Source organism: Dipodomys spectabilis, unplaced genomic scaffold (assembly GCF_019054845.1).
Source record: "Dipodomys spectabilis isolate Male_0828 unplaced genomic scaffold, ASM1905484v1 ptg000001l, whole genome shotgun sequence".
Lineage (NCBI taxonomy): Eukaryota > Metazoa > Chordata > Mammalia > Rodentia > Heteromyidae > Dipodomys > Dipodomys spectabilis.
Window position 1 is genome coordinate 21,305,639 of NW_024870678.1, and position 22,216 is coordinate 21,327,854.

At 38.5% G+C, this 22,216-nt stretch overlaps 1 long non-coding RNA gene across 1 annotated transcript; it reads left to right on the top strand.

Annotated features, from left to right (window-relative positions):
• The first annotated feature begins 5,455 nt into the window (after positions 1-5,455).
• Positions 5,456-16,491, top strand: LOC122107338. The gene is made up of 2 exons (XR_006147348.1): positions 5,456-5,513; positions 16,353-16,491. It is a non-coding gene; the product is annotated as an uncharacterized LOC122107338 (long non-coding RNA).
• Positions 16,492-22,216: the final 5,725 nt, after the last annotated feature.

A 22,216-nucleotide genomic window follows, 5' to 3' on the forward strand; every position in this document is an offset into this window, starting at 1 on the left:
AAACATAACCTTATGTTTTGTATCTCAGATATCTCATAGTTCTATAATGTCTGGGCAAATATAAACCAATGGAGTAGGAAATTCTAGAGGCCCAGAACTGCCTCACCTGGCTTCCTGTGGAACTCATGTCCCCCAACCACCTGCCAGGCATTGCAGCCTTTGTGTTCTAAACTGTTTAACTCTCTGGCTGCTTATAGACCTTGAGTTCCTTGAAAGCCAAGAAGCAAAAGTCATGTGTTTCACCCACCCACCATTCTCCATCAGCTTCCTGTCTTATCTCTCCAACATCTACTCTCCCTCTTGCTTTCCAAGCTGGATCCATGTGAACTCTCTGTTCTTCCAGCAGAGTGCTGGGCAGAAAAGTAGACAATGCATTTCATTCCTATACGTGTCCTCATTCTCTCTTTCCCAGCAACCTCAGCTCCACAGAATGGGTTGCATCTCTGAATTTCCTTTTCCCCAACACTTGTGTCTACATTCGAGCTATTTTCATTGCACTGTGGCTCTTGCCTTTCTGAACCAGGAGAAAGAGAATCAGGAGAATTTCCAGGAAAGCTTGATTTCTCAGTCAATGCGTCTCAGCATTTATAATTTATTATGTAGTTTTGGCCAAGTATTTAACTTCTGTAAGTAATCTTAGGGTTAACACCTATTTCATTAGTCCCATGAGGTGACTGGAAGGCTCAGATGAGATTAGGAATGGGAAAACAATTTGACAACTCAAGTATGCTATGTAATTTAATACCCACAAGACCAGAACAATCTAACTATTAATATGAAGTTTCTCTAAGAAACAAAAATTTAATCAGAGCTGTTGAAAAGGGAAGGTCAAAACTGTATTTTATTTAACCAAATACAATATACATGTTATGAGAGGAAATATTCCAAGAACATTTTTCTGTTTTTCCTTTGATTTATTGTTGCATTCACTGTTAAACTAAAATTGCTCTGAGGTAGTCTTCACAACTTGAATTCTTACCTGAAGATTTACAACCCAACTTAGAGTGATTTAGGAGTACTGTATGAAGTTTTGTGACAAATAGATGTGATACAACCAATCATATTAGCCACACTTCAACCAAACATATCAACAACACTTCGGCCAATCATATCAGCAGCCATCCTGTAGCCAGTCACAGATATTTGATTAAATCATGGCCTAATAAGGCAAACTTGGGACCGTAAACCAATCAGGCTATCATTACAAATGGAAGAACATCTGTACACTGAAAAAATAGGGGGGAAAGCTACCTGAAAGGTTGAAAAAAGAAAAAGAAAAAAAGGAGAAAAAGAGATGGAGTGAAAGCTCTTTCATCTAAATGACTAGGCAAGGACAATCTAATATTATCTCTAGCCCGAGCATTTTAGGGCCAGCACTCATGTGTTTTCGGGAAGCTTCTTCATCTGTGTCTGGGACCCTAGACAAGGGGATGAGCTTCTTGGCTCTGGGAGAAACTCATCATCTTTACTATAGATCCAGTAAAATATAAAACAGCAACTACAACACTAAAAAGGAGTATATTCTTTCAACCCATGGTAAATCCTAGGTAAATGTCATCCAGCGTTTTAAATAACTCAATTCTGTCTCCAAGTAAAGAAGAACTAATGAATTGCTCGCTGATTACATGCTACATGATCCAAAGTAAGTTTATTGCATTTTCTTCCATAACTCTCACAAACCTTTATGATCTATTATCACTATCCCATTCATGCAGACATAGAAATGAAAGCACTGAGGAGCTAACTAGCTTGCCCAAAGCCACAGCTATTGACATTTGTGACAGACTCAGGGGTGGTGCTCAGGAGTTCACCACACTCATCATAACAGATTGTGCAGTCAGGGTTGGGGGTGGGGGGTGCGGGCAAGCTTTCTCTGTGTTCCACGTGTGACCTGTTGGTCGACCAGCTTCCCTGTGAATTCACTTCACTGAAGGAGATGCAGTTCAGGACACTGAGAAGGATGCTGTCCATGTGTTTGAAGAAGGAACCAATAGATACCAAGTTTGATTTTGAAAAGTTTGTTTTGGAGAAGTAGGGAACTTAGAAAACAGTATAGGAGTAATAGAGTGGATCTCTGTCCTTCTGGTGGATGGTCTTGGATAAGACCTTCAAAATGGACCTCCTTCTACCTTAATTTTTGGGAAAGAATTGTTGCCTTTTTCCCCCCACATGCATTTGATTATGCATGCATCGTATACAAAGGACTCCACTGACAATAATATCCTGGACATTATTTTAGCCAGTAGTGGTAAATAGTTAAGGAATTGGTACTCCTGAGATATGAGCATAAAGGTTAAAAGTAGTTAAGAGGGAGAGGGATAATATGACCACGGTACATTATATGCATATATGGAAATAATCACAATGAAAACTTTCTACAATTAACGTACAACTGATTAAGAAAAAGGAAAAAAAACTGAAAGATAAAGAAGGAAAAAGAAAAAGAGGAGAGAGAGAGAGAGAGAGAGAAATGACTAGGCAATGTCTGTATAATATTATCTCCAGCAATACCCTGGTCTTTTTAAGTTGAGATTCTTTTTCTAATCTCTCTTGGCACCATGGTGTTAGGTTTTAATTTGTATTTGGTAGTGTAAAAAAGTCATGATGAGTGACTCTGATTGGGTTAATCAATCAAGAATATCATCAGCTGCTGCTATGATTGAGTTATCCATGATCAAATCTGAACATCTACAAAAGACAAATTGTCTGAGTGACTGTTGCTAGTAGGAAGATTTTCCCAGCAGAGCATCCATAAATGGTCCCAACAGGTGAAACCAGGGCCTTGTGCATGGTAAGCAAACAGTCCATCACTACGCTGTGCTTCCAGTCCCTAGAAAAGCACATGAATGTTTCTTAGGAAATCAATCTTCACATTGCATTTTTATGCTTTATGAAGAGATTAGTCAGAAGATTCAAGTGAAAGAAAATTTCCATTCTTAGGATTATACCTCTATCCTTTCCAAGGACTGCCTTCAATTCTGGTCTTATTTAATGGCATTATATGATTTTGGAGTTCTTCACTGGTTGTAAGATGACTTAATTATTATTGAACTTAGCCACTGGTTTTAAACTTATGACCTATGTAGATGAGGTCAGGCTCTTCAACAATTTTTCCAACCACGGCTGTCACTCTATCACTTGAGACATAACTCCAGCCTGACTTAAAGGATTTGTATGTATTATTAAGTTGTCTAAAGTATCAAGAAGTAAAATATCCCAAGAAAACCCTGGCCACTATGAATCAGATGGAAAAGTTCTTTGTAAGCAGATCATGTTTACTGCTTATCATCTTTTTCTTGTTTGGTAGGTAATGTCATACTTTGGAGGAGCTCTTGTTAATACGCACAAATATGAGAGAGCTTTACTTTTTCAGAAAAAAAAATCTAAAAATTGTTTTCTTCACTATACAGTTTTATATAATGAACTCAGGGTACTTATATTAATTCAAGAATCTAATTTTATATGTTCTTTGAAATACCAAAATCTTTCTGTAGTCCATATGCTTTCAAACTAAATCATTTTATTTCTAAACTTGATACATAAATGAATTCTACTATTAAATACATATAAATATGACATTTTCCAGTGATTCCTAAGTTATAAGAAATTTGGCTGAAAACTTAAAATGCAATAAATTATTTAAAAAATATAAAGAAACAATATGTAACATGTAATCCTGAAACACAAGGATTTTTCTCCTCTCAAATAAATTTGATTCTTGCTATTTAGGTATTTTGTTTGTTTGTTTGTTTTGTTTCATTTTTCCTTTGGGTCTTGAGGCTTAAACTCAGGGCCTGGGTGATGTCCTTGGGCCTCTTTGTGCTCAAGGTTTAGTGCTCTACCACTTCCGCACAGCACCATTTGCAGCTTTTTCTGAGTAGTTTACTGGCAATAGAGTTTCATGGACTTTTCTGCCTGGTTGGCTTCAAACCATGATCAGCCGATCTCAGCCTCCTGAGTAGCTAGGATTACAGGCATAAACCACCTGTGCCTGGCTCTATTTAAGTTTTGTTTGAAAGAAGTATAGACAGTTAGAAGACTTGAGGGAAAAGTCCAGGAAGAATACGGAGAATCTGCCCAGCTACACTGCTAGCCTTTGAAAGAAATCTTATGGTTTAGCCACTTTATTGACTTCCTTTCAGCAAAGGACATTGTCTATGTTGCCATATGGTACTAGGTGAAAACACACATTTGAAAGTGTAAGGAAGCTCATCGGCCTTGAAATTCTAATTTAGAGGATATCACAGGCCACAGCAGGATCAGCAATAGAAAACAAAGGTGTGTAAAAACAACTCAGGTTTCAAAGTCCAACAAACAAAGGCAACAGAAAAAAAACCTGAACTTGTGCAGCCTGTTTGCTTATTATCTGAGCAAATGCTGGGGATGCCTGAGACCAAACCCAAGGAACAAAAATCAGGGGTAAACTTGGAGGGATTAATATTCTTTCTTTCTCTGTCCTCCCAAGTTTGTGACGTATGATAAACAAAAGCCATCTTTAATGTATAACTGTAATAAAAGAGTTTTTTTTTTAATGACTTTAAAAAAGCATTTACCAATACCAGCAGATAGTGACTAAACACTCAATCCAACCAGTTTTAGAGTAAGTTCATCCTAAGAAATTCTTCAGTTCTTAAATATGTCTTTATTAACTTCTGTTCTATCAAGAAATGTGAACTGGTATCCATTAGCATTGAGTTGTATTTAAACAGAACAGTAAGAGATATACCTTGGATGAAATGAACGAAATATATTCTGATGATGGCAGAGTGAATAGAAGTATTCCATCAATGAAACAATTTTTCCTCCCATAGGAAATGAGAGAATCATTTTATTAAAGCTACTTCCAGCATTTGTAAAAGTCACAATAACAAAATTCATTCCTTGACAATGACTAGAACATTGTCTTTGTGAAGAATCTCCTACTAACCACCAAAAAGCCTGAGCTGTGGTTTATGTGGTAGAACGCTAGCCTTGAACAAAAAAAGTTCAGGGATTGCACCAAGGCCCTGAGTTCAAGCTCCAGGCCCACCCACCCCAAGAAAAACCCCTCAAACCAAACAGCAAACAACAACAAAAACATAAAGAATCCTTGAGGTTCTAATTATAATGCTTCATTCTATTTTGTGTCTTCACAACACATATGCTGTAGATCCTAATGGCATTATTAACCAGCAGATGGCTTGTTTATTGTGGTGTTGTACTGCTAATTGATTGAACGATAGCATAAATAAACCAATTCAATTTTTATGTTTCTTTGTCTTTTTTCCCCCCTCAAAGATGGGCATAAAACAAAACAGAAAAAAAATGGCAGATAAAATGGATCATAATTTTAGTCCACAAGCCTGGTCTCTGAAAGAAAAAAAAGTCATCAAAGAATGTTTAATTTCCTTCCTCCTGCTTCTGTTAACAAACAGACACAGTCTCTGACTCTTTTTTTTTTTTTTTTTTTTTTAAGAAAAGATTAACCACAGATGAAGCCCAATCTGCTTCTCACAGGAGAGTCCCAGCTTCTGGTAAGTGGACCTCAGAACCGAACCCGCAGCTCTGCCATCCTCTTGATATCTTCTGCCTGCTAGTTTATACGTGACTGATTATCTGCAATCTAGTGTCTAACACAGGGATACTGGGATCGACTGCTTTTCTTAGTTCAGAGACTTACTGAAAACACCAAATTAGATTTTTGTGAACACACTTTGTAAAAGTGTGAGGCATAATACAAATATTAGGTATTTGCATGAATTTTCTCTTTCTAGTTAATTAGAAAAGGTGAAAGCTCTATTATCACTCTCTAATTGTTTGAGCTCCTTTCTACTACCTTTCCTTTTCATTTCTAGTGTCTGTTTAGTGTCCATTAGGTCTTGTATCTCATATATGTTTGTCAAAACAAATAACAACATCTTTTCTTTTTCCTATGACAGCCACCCTACATCTTGTCTGTTGTGGGTGTGGGGTGGGCTGGGGGGAGAGGGGGGGAAGAAAGAGAGAGAGAGAGGGAGGGAGGGAGGGAGAGAGAGAGAGAGAGAGAGAGGTTGAGGAGCTTGAATGCAGGCCTTGGGTGCTGTCCCTGAGCTTTTTTTGTTCAAGGCTAATGCTCTACCATCTTGAGTCAAGGCTCTGCTTCTGCTTTTCTGGAGGTTAATTGGAGATGAGAGCCTCATGGACTTCCCTGCCTAGGCTGGCTTTTGGGCCATGATCCTCAGATCTCAGTCTCCTGAGTCACTAGGATTACAGAAGCAAGCCACCAGCGTCTGGCTCTGTCTGATTTTTAATTATATAATTTGAAGCATGCTATCTGCTCTCATATTGTTGCATTTATAGCCACAAATTTTATAATTTATAACCACAAATTTATATTTATAACCACAAATTTTGCAGTACAAGTCAATGTTGCCTTCTTATAAGGATTCTGAAGTCTGATTTAGATTTCTGATTTGTTAATCCACTGTTCAGCCCAGGAAGAGAAACTTGAGCTAAAGTACTTGCCTACTTTATTCTACTTTCCTCCACTCTAGGAAATAGACTCATTTCTCTGTTCCACCAACACCCCAGTCCCTTCCATAGCCCAGAGTTGCAGCTGATGGCATATCCACCTTACCTACTGATACAACATTTATGTTAATAAAATTGATTGTGAAGTAGGGGGTAACAGTGTGGTGCTAGACATCACCAAACAAGCAAACAATGCTAGATTATATACAGTATGCATCCCAGTGCCAGAATATAATTTTCTTTTTTTTTTTTAAAGGCCAGTCCTGGGGCCTGAACTCAGGGCCTAGGCACTGTCTCTGAGCTTCTTTTGCTCAAGGTTAGCATTCTACCACTTGAGCCACAGCACCACTTCCAGGTTTTTCTGTTTATACTGAGGAATCGAACCCAGGTCTTCATGCATGCTAGATAAGCACTCTACCACTGAGCCATGTTCCCAGCCCCCAGAATATAATATTTTTAATACCTGAATCATCATTAGTCCAGAAGGTCCTGGGGTCAGGCTTGGTCAAGATGTTGGCGTGATTACATGGATCTTTCACCTTGAAAACATAGAAAGAAAAGGATGTGAAATTGGTGGTACTTTTGCTATTCCTGCAGGCCTATAGTTCTGCACCAAGAATTCCAAGACTAAATAAAGACAGCATACATGGCACTTCTGTGTCTTGATGACATGTAGGCTGTAGCACTGGAAGTCTTACATGTTGAGAAACTGATGCTGGGGAATGTGGGGTGCTCGTACACCCTAGGCCTGGTGTACTTTTCCTGACAGAGCTGATGGCTGGTGATGTATATGGGAGCTGGGGATTGGCTTCCACTTGCTCTCTCTCCCAGTTATGTGCAATGCTCACACTACAAAGCTGTACTAGGGAGGCTCTCAATGATTAGCCAACAGTATAATGACAACTACAACATAAAAACGTGCTTGCTTTTGTCTTACAAGAGAAATAGTATTTTTAGTAAATACTGCTTGTAAAAGTACATATTAATACAGAACTAGTTCTCTAACACTATAAAATGAATTATCTTAGAATTATAATGCAATATTTATATTCTTAGCGGCACATGGACATCTGTAATAGGTGCTATTTATTTAACTTAGAAGCTTCGCCTTGTGTGGATCCAGTGGATACATTCCTTATAATAAGTTCTGAAGAGTAGCAGTGATTTTTATATTTTAGCAACCTTATACTACTGTGGTGTGTAGCTCTCAGATGTGTCTTCAATCAGAGAATTATAAACTTTCATGTTAAAAGAGACTTTCCACTTCTCTCTCTCTCTCTCTCTCTCTCTTTTTTGGGTCCGGCCGTGGGACCTGAACTCTGGGCCTGGGCGCTGTCTCTCAGCTCTTCAGCTCAAGGCTAGCGCTCTACCACTTGAGCCACAGCACCACTTCTGGCTTTTTTTCTTTTTGCTTATGTGGTGCTGAGGAATTGAACCCAGGGCCTCATGCATGCAAGGCAAGCACTCTACCACTGAGTCACCTTCCCAGCCCCCTCTCTCTCTTTTTTCTTTTTGGTAGCATGAATATTCGGTTACTGTGAGAAGTTATGCTCTCATTAGCTACTTAATAAATAAGTTGCTTCCGTTATGGGAATAATCAAAGGACTCAAAAATCTTACTAAGGATATTGTTTGGCTCCACCAACATTTTCTTTCTGTAGCAAGACTTCATTGATGAAGGCATAGTGGGTGAATTTGCAGCCTGGTATAAGTTCCTTCTCTTAAGGATTAGAATCAAAGAACATATGGGAATCAGGATTTCAGAGATATTTATATTCTCACAGTCTCTGAAATGTTAGCCAAGATGAGAAAACAAAGTAACAGCCTATTAATGGATGAATGCAAAAAGAAAATCTAGTATATATATATATGATCTAGTATATATATGGACATAGTATTTGCCTTTAACAAGAAGGAAATTCTGGCACATATGAAATGAATGAGCTATAAGCATATTTGGCTAAGGTGAGGGGACAAATACTGTCTATAATTCCATTCTATGAAGATATATCTGAGCATATATATATATATATATATATATATATATATGTCAAGTATATAGAAACAGAGTAGAATGTGCTCATGGGATTGTGGGAAGGGGATATGAGGTGTTGATGTTTAGCTGGCATAAAGTTTCAGTACCCTTAGTATTTCTTTTTTTTTTTTTTGGGTCCCGTCATGGGGCCTGAACTCTGGGCCTGGGCGCTGTCCCTCAGCTCTTCAGCTCAAGGCTAGCACTCTACCACTTGAGCCACAGGGCCACTTCCGGCTTTTTTCTTTTTGCTTATGTGGTGCTGAGGAATCGAACTCAGGGCTTCAGGCGTGCAAGGCAAGCGCTCTACCACTGAGCCACCTTCCCAGCCCAGTACTCTTAGTATTTCTGTTGAAGATGTTTCTGACAATACCCACACCTCTTTTGGGAGGCATAACCATCATGACATTTTTGCAGCAAACAGTTTCAACAATAATTAGATTAGTTAAAACTTCATGAAACTATGAAAGGTGTGACAAGGATCAAGATGCACTGTACTTATAAACAGATTTGTTGAATAATAATTCCTTTGTACAACTACTTAAAGATAACACAATATAATTAATACATTTTCATGAAATTTATGACATTTATTTAATAAATGGGAGTGTTTCTTTTCTGAAAATCTTGACTTTTTGCAGACAAAATACTTTGGATAAATGATTTAGAGACACTTTAAAATTGCAAGCCCCATTTAAAAAAATCAATGGAACTTCACTTTACTTGTTTAAATACTAATTGTTTTCTCTATGTGTGCTGGGAGGCCATCTTCACTCATTATTTTGCTAACACAAGTGGTCTTGTCTTTCAACTTTTTTCCACTGAGTCCTAGGAGGTAGTAAAAAAAAAAAAGTCTCATCTGATAGACATACTTGCTAAATGCTCAGTCACTATAGCTCTAAAACCTTCAAGTGACATTTTGGCTATGATTTAAACATTAGAAGATGAAGTATTAGAAGAATATCACATTTAAGGAGATAGACAAAAATTTTCAGTAGACTCCAGGGAATGAACTCAAGAATAAATCATTAATAGAGCTACTGATGTGAGAAATGAGCCAATGTTTTAATCATTAAAAATTTCCCTGGTTAATGGGAAGTTGAGCTCTTCTCTCTATTAATCACTATTTTTTTTTTTTTTTTTGCCGGTTGTGGGGCCTGAACTCTGGGCCTGGGCGCTGTCCCTCAGCTCTTCAGCTCAGGGCTAGTGCTCTACCACTTGAGTCACAGCACCACTTCTAGCTTTTTCTGCGTGTGTGGTGTTGAGGAGTTGAACCCAGGGCCTCATGCATGCAAGCAAGACTCTACTACTGAGCCGCCTTCCCAGCCCTAATCAACCACTCTTAAACCTGAAGTAGAGCTGTGATTCAAGTGATAGAGTGCTATCTTTGAGCAAAAAAGCTAAGGGAGAGCACCTTGGTTCTGAGTTCAAGCCCTAATACAGGTACAACAAATAAACATGCTATGAACCCACATGTTATTAACCCTAAGATTGGGAAGGAGGGCATAGATTCACAAAATATGGAACTGTATATGAAGTTCCTCTAGGCATGACGTAGTGGTATCACTATTAAGTTCTGTCAGAGTTCGAAAGCAGAAGCCACAATGAGGAAATTCATTGAGCCAGGCTTTAATGAGGAAGTAGGACTCGAACAGGTTTTTAAAACACTGGAAACTTTTGGCTTGTTGTGGAGGCAGTACATGGGTGTCCAAGGTGGTGGGACTACACAAACAAAGGTGTGCAAAGCAAAATTTAATGAGGCGTGTTTGGGGAACAGTTGGGTGGACAACTTCATGGAAACTAAAGGCCTCTGGGAGAAATGTATGGAAACGAGGTACAAGCTGGATGGTAGAAGGTCTTCAATGTAATGTGTTCTTGCTGCTGTGGGAATTTAGGAACATTGGCAGTCTATAGGTCAGGTCAGAACTGAAAAATACAGGCTCTGAGAGATGAAGAGGCCGCTCTAACAAGGGATAAGAGCATAACTAGACTCTCATTTCCAAAAAGCCCAAAGTGGAGATGTGGCTCAAATGGTAGAGTGAAAATGGGAAGGAGTGGACGGGGATGATGGGCAGGGGTGGGGGAGGAAGAATTTGTGAAGATGTGATGACCAAAAATGATGGGAAATAGGAGGATGGATCTCCAAGATTTCTGAGCTTTGGAAGTTGGTGAGCAGGGGTGAAAGCTATTCCCAGGCTTTGGTTGTTGGAGAAAATCCACCATTCTGTGCTCAGGCTAGTGTGGCTGGCCTGAAGAACTCACAGGGGCCCAGTTCTTGTGGCTTGCTGCAGACCTCCTGGGAACACTGGCTCTCCTTCTGACCCACTGGACCATAACACCTTTGGGTGCTTCAAGGTAGGGCCTCTCTCACAGTTGACTAAGTTTCTCATGGCTGCACCCCAGGCTGCCATCCTTTACTTCCTGTAAGACAGGATGCACATGTGCCCCAGTGTCTCACCAGAGCAAATATACTCCTAGATGTGCATCTGTCATCATTGACCTCTACCCTCAGAAACAGGGCAGTTTGGACAGAAACAGCGGGAGTTGGGTCAAGGATTAAAGTAAGGTCGCTCATCCTGAGTAGTCTCTGTGAGCTAATGATTTATCCTCATTCAGTTGCTTAACATTAATTACATCCATATACTATGAAATATACGGACAATATTGGACCCCTGGAGAGATGGTGACGCCAAGCAACTAGCCAAATGTTCCTTCTTTTGCGGTTTTATTTCATTTGCATTCTTGTTGGTTTCGGTATTTTTCAGTTTGGCCCTTGTGATCATGAATTGTTTAAAACAATTTACCACTCAACCACTTCTCTTATTTCTTTTTCCTGCTTGGCCCAGAAAACATTTTTTTTTTTTTTTCAACTCTGGTCTACATGAGGTCAAGATGTCCAGGTCAAAAGTCTACGAGATAAAACAAAAAATTGTAGTTCTGAGGATTGAACTCAGGATCTTACACATGCTAGGCAAGTGCTCTAATGTTGAACTCCTCAGCTAAATTCAAGTATTTTTATATTGGACAATATATGTAGCACTTAGAGGGTCAGAGATTTAGAGGGCCAGAAGAGACCTTTTTATCACTTCCTCTCTTACTTTATGCTTTAGGAAACTGAGGACCAGTGGGTAACATAACTTATTTTTTTGGCTGGTTGAAGACTGAGGTCCAAATTTTGGCTGTTTTCTTTTGAAAATATCAGCTGAAGCTAGGTACTGATGGCCCATTATAATCCTATATACTCAGGAGGCTAAGATCTATAGATCAAAATTTGAAGCCAACTCAGGGAGATAAACCCAAGAGACTCTTATTTTTAATTAAAAAAAAAAAAAAAACCAAAACCCCACAAAAACAGCCTGTTGCCGGTGGCTCACGTCTGTCATCCTAGCTACTGAGGAGGCTGAGTTCTGAGGATCACGGTTCAAAGCCAGCCTGGACAGAAAAGTCCATGAGACTCTTATTTCCAATAAACCACTAGAAAACCGGAAGTGGTGCTGTGGCTCAAGCGATAGAGCGCTCGCCTTGAGCTGAAGAGCGCAGGGACAGCACCCAAGCCCAGAGTTCAAGCCCCATGACCGACAAAAAAAAAAAAAAAAATCACACACACACACACACACACACACACACACACACACACACAAACAAAACAAAATGTGGAGGGATAGCTCAAGTGGTAGAGGGCCAGCCTTGAGTGAAAAAGATGAAAAAAAAGCACCAGGCCCTGAGGCCAAGCTGCCTAACCTTATTAAAAAAGGAAAAAAACCAGAGTCAGCTGAGAACTGATATTGTCATTTAAAACTCAGACTTCTGGTTAATTTTGACATTCATTCAGTTATTTACTCAGTAGATTTCTGTGGACAGCAGTGAGCACAGTGCTAGGGGTCAGAAGCATGGGTGTGTACAAAGGGGCAGCCCCCTCTCTCATGGAGTTGATTCTCTGAGGCTGAGGATTAAAGTGGTACTGTGAAGGCAGAGTGGCCAGGTTTCAGAGTGAGGTGATATATGGTTGCTTTAGACATTTTTTAAGTGAATCTATTTTCATATATGTGTGTGTGTATATATATATATATATATATATAATTACCAGAATCAAGCATTGCATACCTGCATTTGGAAGTTAAAATGCCTGTGAAAATAGATGCAGAGAATTTGGCTTGCCTTTCAACATTTCTAAAAAAGTCGCTTGGCACTGAGCCATGTCCACACATTTCACTTCACTTACTTAAATTTCCTGCCTGGACCTGCAGCCAGTTGAAGTTCTACCTGGGAGTTGATACAAGTCCATGACAGTGACAAACTTTTATGTATTCGAATCCAAAGCTCATACTGGTTGTAGATTGCTCTTATTTAGAGAGAAGGCAATCAATACATGTTTATTGACTACATTATTGATTTGGCAGGACTCAAATTCTGTTAAAGTAACTCCAAAGTTAATACTTTCACAGAATCACAGAACGTGTGTTTAGAAAATATCTGTGAGATGATGTAGGGAAGTCCTCTTATTTAATAGGTGGTCTCTGAAAAAAGGAAAGTGACGTATAGACAGTTACATATGTACTAGTTATATTGTTTAAAATCCAGCTAGTGTGGGTAAGAGATGCCTCCTTATATTTGATAAAGAGCAGAGTTGATAAAATAAATTCAGCAGCTCCAAATGCACGTGCACACACACAGACACAAACACACACATATACACACAGACACACAGACACACACACACACACACACACACTGCCTAGGGAAAAGTACTTAATCTCTTTTAGCATTAGTCTCCTAATTATTGGAAAAATTGACAAAGAGCATTAAGGCCAGGTTAAGGTTCATTCTAGTTTTCAGTAATTGACAGCAGTTTTCATTAATTATCCATGGCCATACCATTAAACATGTCAACAGGAGTATGATGACGCAGATAGAGGCTAAAGGAGATGGAAACTTCTCATAGAAAATTTTGCTATTGAAGCCTACACCAGTGGCTCATGCCTGTAATCCTACCTACTCGGGAGACTGAGATCTGAGGATCACAGTTCGAAACCAGTCCTGGCAGGAAAGTCCATGAGACTCTTACCTCCAATAAACCACTAGAAAACTGGAAGTGGCACTGTGTTTCAAGTGGTAGAGTGCTAGCCTTGAGCTGAAGAGCTGAGGGACAGCGCCTAGGCCCAAAGCTCAAGCCCCATGACCGACAAAAAAAAAAAAAAAAGTCACCTTCGGAGCAACTCCTCTCCTGATAGCCTGCTGAATGGAAATTCCCGTTCTCCTTCCTCTTGGACTTTTCTCTGTGGCACTTAACATCTCCTAAAATAAAACATTCTTATTTAGTGTATTTGTGGTCTCCTGCAAATTTCATGATTTCTAAAAGGGTGGTTGGCACACAGTAGGCATTCAATAAGTATTTGTTGAATGGATAAATTATTAATCCCTAAACTACTAAAATGAGAATCATAAATCCCATGTAACTGAGCTACTAGAATTAAAGGAGATAATTATGCTAAAACATTGTGGCTCAACACGTGTCTGCATTTATCTAGTATTAACCTTTTTGAATTCCTGGCAATAAAATTATATAGAGTCAGGTTATCTCTGAGTAATTAATGCTTCCGTAAAGGATGGGAAATGACAGGAAGCTACTCCCAGCCTCAAGTAAGGCTATGACCTGGCAGTTTACCTCTTGACATTATAATTCACTGCTATTTTTTAACTTCTTTATATAAAGATGTGGGAAGCTGCTGGAGTGCAGTCTGTTGATTGTCCATTTTCATCTTTCTGATTATTATCTACAGTCACAACATGGTATGTGGCTGGGACAAAGCAATCTTGAGAAATATTTGCATAAATTCAAGTGCAATTCAATACAACCTTTGGATTTGTCCAAAAACTTCAACTAGATTTTCTCCCCCCTGCTCCCCATAATAGGACATTGCTTTACAATGATTTCAACTACAGCTTCACATTACAATGAGGAGCTTAAAGCAGCAGCAGCAGCAGCAACAAAACAAGGCCAAAGTTGCATCCGAAGGAAGGAAAGGGTTTGGGGTATTAGAATTATTTTTTTTTAACACTCCCCCCAAGAGCCTCTCTAACTGGCTTAAACCAGCTGCTGTCATATGGAAGTAACATGCATTGAGAGGTATGTAGGCAAGGAGCTAAGTATGGTGATTTCCCCATCATGGTACTGTTAGTATTAAAATGATTTCCAAGCACTGGTTAAACAGTGAACACACACTTACTGCTCGGCTTTGTGGGGGAAATAGAAATATATTAAATCTCATTGTAAATAACATTACATTTCTTAGTGCTTTTCTCTCTGGATTTACCTGCTAAAATGCACAACAGGAATGGAGATCACGGGAATCTAGATCTGGATTTTATGTGAAGTTCTGTAAGAGAAATGTTCTAACTGCTTCCTGAAATATAAGCTCCGTCTGACTCAGGCCCATGTGATTGTCATTTGTTCTAGTCTATACCTAGCAATGTTGAATTTTCTTATAGGAAAAAAAATCCAATCTTCAATTTTCCATTCAGATATAGGCATAGAGTGTAGCCTTTCAAAGGTAATGTCCACAAATGCATGGTTTCCTTTCTTTTCTTTTTTCTATTGTGAATGGAACTAGATATCCTGTTAAAGTATCTGCTGTTTTTCTCATACACTAGGCTAACTGTACAGTATTTGATGGTCCCCAGGTCTAAAATGTCTCTTGTATGCCCTGGCTTGTACAAAGAAAACTCCTGCAAAACCGGTTAATAATTTGGCCATCCCAAGAGTCCAGCATGTTGAGTTAATTTTTCACAGAGGTTCCCAGATGTGCTGGAAGACTCTCTCACAGAATATCCTGCCAGTATTTATTTTAGATTTTCATTTGACCTTTCTTGTATTTGATATGAAACACATGTTAAAAAGCAATACCTGACAAATAATAAAGTGAACTTTTCTGCATAAGCAAAGAACCCCATAAATACCTACTTTGCAAAGTTTTCGATGGCAGCAATGTAAGGTTTTCATTGCGAAACTGGGCTAGCATTTAGCCAAGTTAATCATACATCTTGACAATGATTCTTTATCCAACACCACTTTGGTATTCAGTGGGTGGATCATTAAGCTCATGAAGAAATAAATGAGAGAATTCTCGGGTAATGAGAAACATCTATATAACATGTGGAGAAGTACATAGATTTCATTTTACCAAATTCTGAATTTCAACTTTAAGAGGTACCTGCTCTGATCCCAGCTGGTTCATTTGAGCTCTTCACTTCTGGGAAGTTAAGAATAACAAGGTGATTCTGTGGACATTCCAAGAAGCGTCTGTATTAGTGGCTTCCCTTTTTAGGTATTTTCCATGGCATTTCCATGTGTGGAAATGGTGGCTGGCAGAACATCATATGCAGCCTTATTTTTCCTTTGCCTTTATGCCTATATTTTCTTTGCTATTTACTTTTTAGAGAACTCTGGGGAGAACCATACTATACCATATGAACCGTTTCTTCTTACATAAATTTTATTTCTATTTTACCATTCCTCTTGCCTAGACCTAGCTTTAAAAATCCTGGATTTATGAAATATAATTGTGGCTCCAGACTCTGGTGAAGGATCAAATAGGTATTCCAGATACTTGAGGGCAAGGAGCTGCCATTGAAGAATAAATGAAGCTACCGTTTGCTGTCCCAAAACACGACATAAATTCCACTGCAATCCCACTGGTATTAAAGTTTTCCTGGAGCTAAAACATTTACCACTCCAATTCCCTCTGCATTTCAGAATAATAATTACTATTCATATTTTATGGAGTATCTTCAGTTAACTAGACACATTTATTATCACATTTTTCTGTCCTCAGAACAAATGGACGCTTCTTGGAGGGAGTGGATTCATGGTCAAAGTATCTTATCCAAGCTGGTGACACCAATGCAGAGATGGAGTAAGAAGTTCCAACCTTCCATCCCTGGCATGGAAACATCAAAAACCAAGCTGACATGGTCAGAACTAAATTTGATAAAGTTCTAGAAAATAGCCCAAGGTTTATAGCAACTGAACAAATACTAGAACAATCTTCCAAAATAAAAGCCATGCTAGAAATGGTAAGATGGCTGTTCTAACTTTCCCTCTTTGGCTCAGGAATCAGTCCACATTCTCTATCTGGGCTTGTGGTGCATTTGTTTTTCCTAATCTCTCTGGGAACTACCTGAAGATCAAATGCAAGGCACTTGTTAATCAATCTGATTGGAAAAGTGGAGGGTATTGCTAAGAAACTTGATAAAACAGATGAACAAACTGTAGCTGCCTGGGACGAAAGATTATGCCAAAAGCTAAGGAGAAAAGTGTATTGTTCCATTATGTTTTACATAAACTAACTCATTTTTTTTTTTCAAGAAAAGAATATCATCATCATCATCATCATCATCATCCTCCTCCATTTTACACTTGAGCAAACGAAAGTAACTTGTTGTTGTTGTTGGTTGTGGGGCTTGAAATCTGGGCCTAGGCCTTGTCCCTGAGCTCTATCAGCTCAAGGTGAGCGGTCAACCACTTGAGCCACAGTGCCACTAACCTAAAGTAACTTAGAAGAGGTCAATGCAGTTAATAAGCCCAGTTAGGAAGACTGGACAAATTCAGGCTCTTGATGGCTTCACCCTTGTGCCTCCAAATGTGGACAGATGTGAAGTCAAACCATTAAAAAAGACTGCAATGGTTGTTTATGTAATAAGCTTGTTCATACAATGTTGTTTTTCTAAATTTAAAATTTATTTCTCTTTAAGCTTATTTCTATCTTATTTGCTTGAAAGACAAGAACTGACTTAATTGCTGATAGATTTTCTATTCTTCTCAGATAGTTGCAGAATAGATTAATGATTTGTTTCTTGTGGAAAAATAAAAAGATAAAATAATGTATCTTTGCACAGTGCTGTGGTTAAAATTTCATGAAAGGCAAATTTTCATTTGTAGGACATAGATAATAATGGGAGGATGGAGTAGAGAAGGCAATATATATTTTTTTCTTGAATAAAATAATACATTGCTCTTGCCTATTATTTATAATTTAGATATCCCCAGGATGTAAGCTCTATAGAAAAAGACATTGTGTCCTGAATTATGAAAAAACTAAATTCAAGTGCCTTGGCCCAGTAGATATCCTCTCTCTCTCTCTCTCTCTCTCTCTTTCTCTCTCCCCCCCCCAATGCCTATCTATATTGCTACTAGGTAAATGCTGTTCAAAGTCAAAAGCAGATTCTATGTCAAATAGAAGATGGTTGCCTGTGCTATCTTATTTTCTATGTATGCAAAATCTCCCTTGCGTCCCAGTGCTATTTATAAAAGGAATTAAAATTTAAGTCTCGCATTTGCTATTGATTCACAACCTTGGGATTACAGAAGAGCGATACTAGGAAGTATGTAATGGTCAGATTCTGTGAGTGTTAGTTATCTAAATTTGCTCTGCAAACTTCTTTTACCATTCCCATTGGGCCCAGAAAGCCATTAGCACTCAAGTGCACAAAGGAAAATGAATCTGAACAGTCTATTACTTAAACATCTGCTGAAGTCATCTCATCCTGTTACATTTACTTTATAACTGCCACAAAATGCCAATTCCATGTACATTGGTCCCCTGTGCTTAGTTTCTTAAAGGAAAGGGATGAATATTATCTTGGAATAGTCATGGAATTGATTCATCTTTATACTAAAACTATTTTCAAGGGAAAACGTAATTCCTGACTATCAGATGAAGTGCCTGGGGAAGAACTCTGTCATTACACCTTACAAACCACCACAAACAGTTTCTGGTAGATTCTTTCAGCAAATACTCATGCATACATACCTACAACATACATTGGGATGATTTCCTCTGTTAGCGTGCCTGCATGCTTACGTATACATATTAGGGCTTTATTCTCTCTAAAGTATAGCAAGAATGAGGTCTCAAGGCCAGGAAGGAGAAAATAGGTAAAAAGAATCTGGATTAAAATCTTTAGAATTTCTTTCATGAGCTAGACACTTCATTTATCAATACTTTGTTCTCTCAATTAACACTACTAAAATGTCTATATGCAAAAAACAAAAGAAAACATTTATTTCAGAGCAAGAATGTGTTACACATCTGGGTGATAATTAACAGGACGTGGCCTTACAGTAATTAGATGCTGAAAGAGACCGGAGGAAAACAGCTCAGATCACAGCAGTTTGTACAACTCTCCTGGAGACCAGTCAGACTCTACCCATGATGCTACAGAAAATCTGCCTCAAAGATTGCTAAGGTAGGTCAAAATCTGACAGTATTTATCATACATTCTTCAAATCCTCCAAGCTACTAAAGTGAAAAATGCCTTCTCCATATATTTTTATAGTATATTTTTATCTTTAATTACCATGTAAAGAAAAAGGGTCAGCAACAATATTTGGGTAGATTGTTCATATCTGAAAATAAAATGATAATCCACAGTAATATACAAACTAATTTGTTTTATTTTGTGCCAGTACTAGGGCTTAAACTCAGGGCCTCACACTTTCACTTGGCTTTTTCAAATGTTCTACCACTTGATCCACATCTCCACTTCCAGCTTTCTGTTTTCAGCTGAAGATAAGAGTCTCAGATTTGTCTGGGATCCTCAGATCCTCCGCCTTCTGAGTAGCTAGGATTACAGGTATCAGCCAAAGGTGCTCAGCCAGAATGAAATTTAAAAATGTCAGCATTCAGTGCTGATGAGGTTAAATGAATCTAGCAGTCACACACACACAAGAAAACAAAAGAAAAATTAGGGAAGAAAACCAATTTTCTCATAGGTTGTATGTATTTTTTACTTTTAAAGATTTTGAAAGCTATTATACTTTAAAAACTTTAAAACTCCCAACACTTTTATCCTACTTATTTCAGTTAGGCTGTGGATAAACTTGAGTGCATGTGTATCCTACCTGCAGTCTTCAGTTCTATATGGAGTTGTAGAATTTCACTGGACTTGTGCAAATGTTTAACTTAGGTACAAAGTGTTCTCCAAGAGGGCTCATAGGCCATAGTAGTGATATTTCAGGAGGTTCCTGAAAATTTAAATTCCGGGTTCTAATTCAAAAAAGTAAAGTCCTGGGGGCATGCCTTTAAATGCTTAGACCAAGTGCCCATTCTCCTCCTCCTCTCTCTATAAGAGCGTAGAACCTCTTCCACTATATGCTCCCCGTCCACTGATGTTCTGTCCACGTACATGGAGTCAAGCAACACTGAACCTTTGAAAAACATGGGCCAAAAAGATATGTCTAATATTTTGGTCACAGAGACAAAAAGAAAACTGGAAGTGACGGGGATCATTGCTGTTATTGCTTGTCCCTGTTGCTCTTAAGCCTTTGGAACTGTTTAGAAACATTTGGAAACCCAGGCTAGCCAAATCTTAGGAAACAGTAAGTAGAGTTTAATGGGTGAGTCTGGTGGCAACTCAGAAGACCAGAAGATGGTTGTCAACAAGTGCCTAAGCCCCGAAGGGGTGTGAAATGCTGAGTATGGAGCCATAAGATTTGTTTTCCATGCTGTGTTTTGAGTCTTGTTTTGATCTAATATTTCTTTGTTATGGTCCTATTCCGTCCATTGCAATGGGAATGTTTTACTTTATGTATTTATCTTTTTTTCTTTAAGTTTTACAGTGGCTCATAGCTAAGAGTTGCCTTAGGTTCCAGCAAATGCTTTGAACTGGAGCTTTTGAACCATGTTGGAACTGTTAAGACTGATGACTCTTGGAAATACATTTTGCCTTATGAGATGGACAAGAGCATTTTGGGGGTGAGAGGGGAATGTTTTGGTATGGATAGCAATTGTATACTAAAACTGCTTTTGTGTAATACTACCAGCTGATTCCTTGCTGGTAGTATTATTCTGGAAGGATCTGGAAACAACAGGAATTTGACCTAGTTGAAGGAAATACGTCAATAAGGGATTGTTATTGGGAGTGGCTTGTCTCTGCTCCCTTCCTTTGGTTCTCTCTGCTTCCTGTCTTCCATGAGACATATTAGTATTTGCTACAGACTACCTCTGTTATGATTTTCTGTCCCATGTAGGTCCAGAAACATGGAGTTGTGACTACATATAGAATCTTCTAAAATGTCCTCGCAGGTATTTTGGCCACTGTCATGAGACAGACAACTAACATATTAGGACTCTCTGATACTAATTCAGGACAGTTTCATTCTGTATCATTGAAAAAAAAAAAGCGTGGGAGAGGGTGCAAGGTACAGGGAGTGTCAGACTTTCCTCATGGGAATTTCCTTTAAATCTCATGGTTTTCAATCATTAGTTCTATTGACTGGTTTCCCCATCAGCTTTGTTCTCTTCCAAAGTAAACCCACATTGTGGCAAAATACTTTGTTAGCTTCCCAAAGACCAACACAGAACATGCCAGACAAAGGTTACCTGTGGCTACCATGAACTCTGAATCTCAAACTTGTGTATATTGTAATGACTTCCTGCTTTCTGGGTAAAACAAAAACAAAACAAAACAATAAAAACAAAAGGAAAAAGAATGCTAAACACAGAATTTTAGTATTTCATGCAAATAGTCCCAAACATTCCTGAAGACTTAATTTTATTCATAATCACAGTGACAGCAGACTATATTGGCATAGCTATCCAGATAATCTTATGCACCTAATTTCTGATTTTTTTTGGATAGATAACTGTTGGAAAACACAAAACTGGAAGATTCATCTAAGATTATGTAGAGAAAAAAATACTAGAAAAAAATTAGAGGAACAAAAAGTATCTCTACAAAAGTATTGTAAAAAAACAACCTATATTTTCTCCAAGGGCCCTTATGTGAAAATCGATTATATTAAAAATAAGTCCAAGCTGGGTACTGGTGGCTTATTCCTATAATCCCAGCTATTGAGGAGGATGAGATTTGAGGATCACCCTTTGAAGCCAGCCTGGGCAGGAAAGTCTTAGATAAACCCTTATCGCCAATCAACTACTAAAAAAGCTGGAAGTGGAGCAGTGGTTCCAGTGGTAGAGCACTAACCTTGAGCAAAAAAGCTTAGTAGCAGCACCTAGTTCAAACCCCAGGATACACACACACACACACACACACATTTCAACTTTAAACGAAAAGTTCCTTTACCCATAGAATACATAGACTAACATCAAAATTAAAAGTGTAGGTCCAGGGATGCAGCTCAGAGGAAGAGCATGTGTTGGCCCTGAGTTTGCTTCCTAGGACTAGAAAATAAAAACAGATAATTCAGAAAGATAATATGACAAGAAGGAGCTGTCATATCAGGTGATCTCAAATTAGGGGTGTCCACAAATGTAAACTTGTAAAGGCTGAGTTCAAAGGCTGATTGGAGAACGTCGTTTATTTAGAAGACAGTCACAAAGCTGGTAAATGGTTTCAAGTGTTGAAAAAGATGTCTCAGTCCCATAAAGACAGAACTATCACATTAACTTTTTTAAAAACTGGACTGGATATATTCTTTTCTCTGTGATGGTTGGTTATTCTCATGTAGTATAATACCAGGGACAAACAAGCATGGAACATGGTAGGTGTGGAACCATCTCTAGAGCTGTGAAAACTATGGCAGCATTTTTCTTGTGTGCCTTGGCTGAAGATGAGAGTGTGCTGTGCAAACTTCCACGTGTCCTCTGAAGGCTCAGGTCCTTGGAGAACATGTTTTTGAACAACTTCCTTCAACTCTAAAGCAAATTACTGAAACATTGTAAAGAGGGGAGACTAT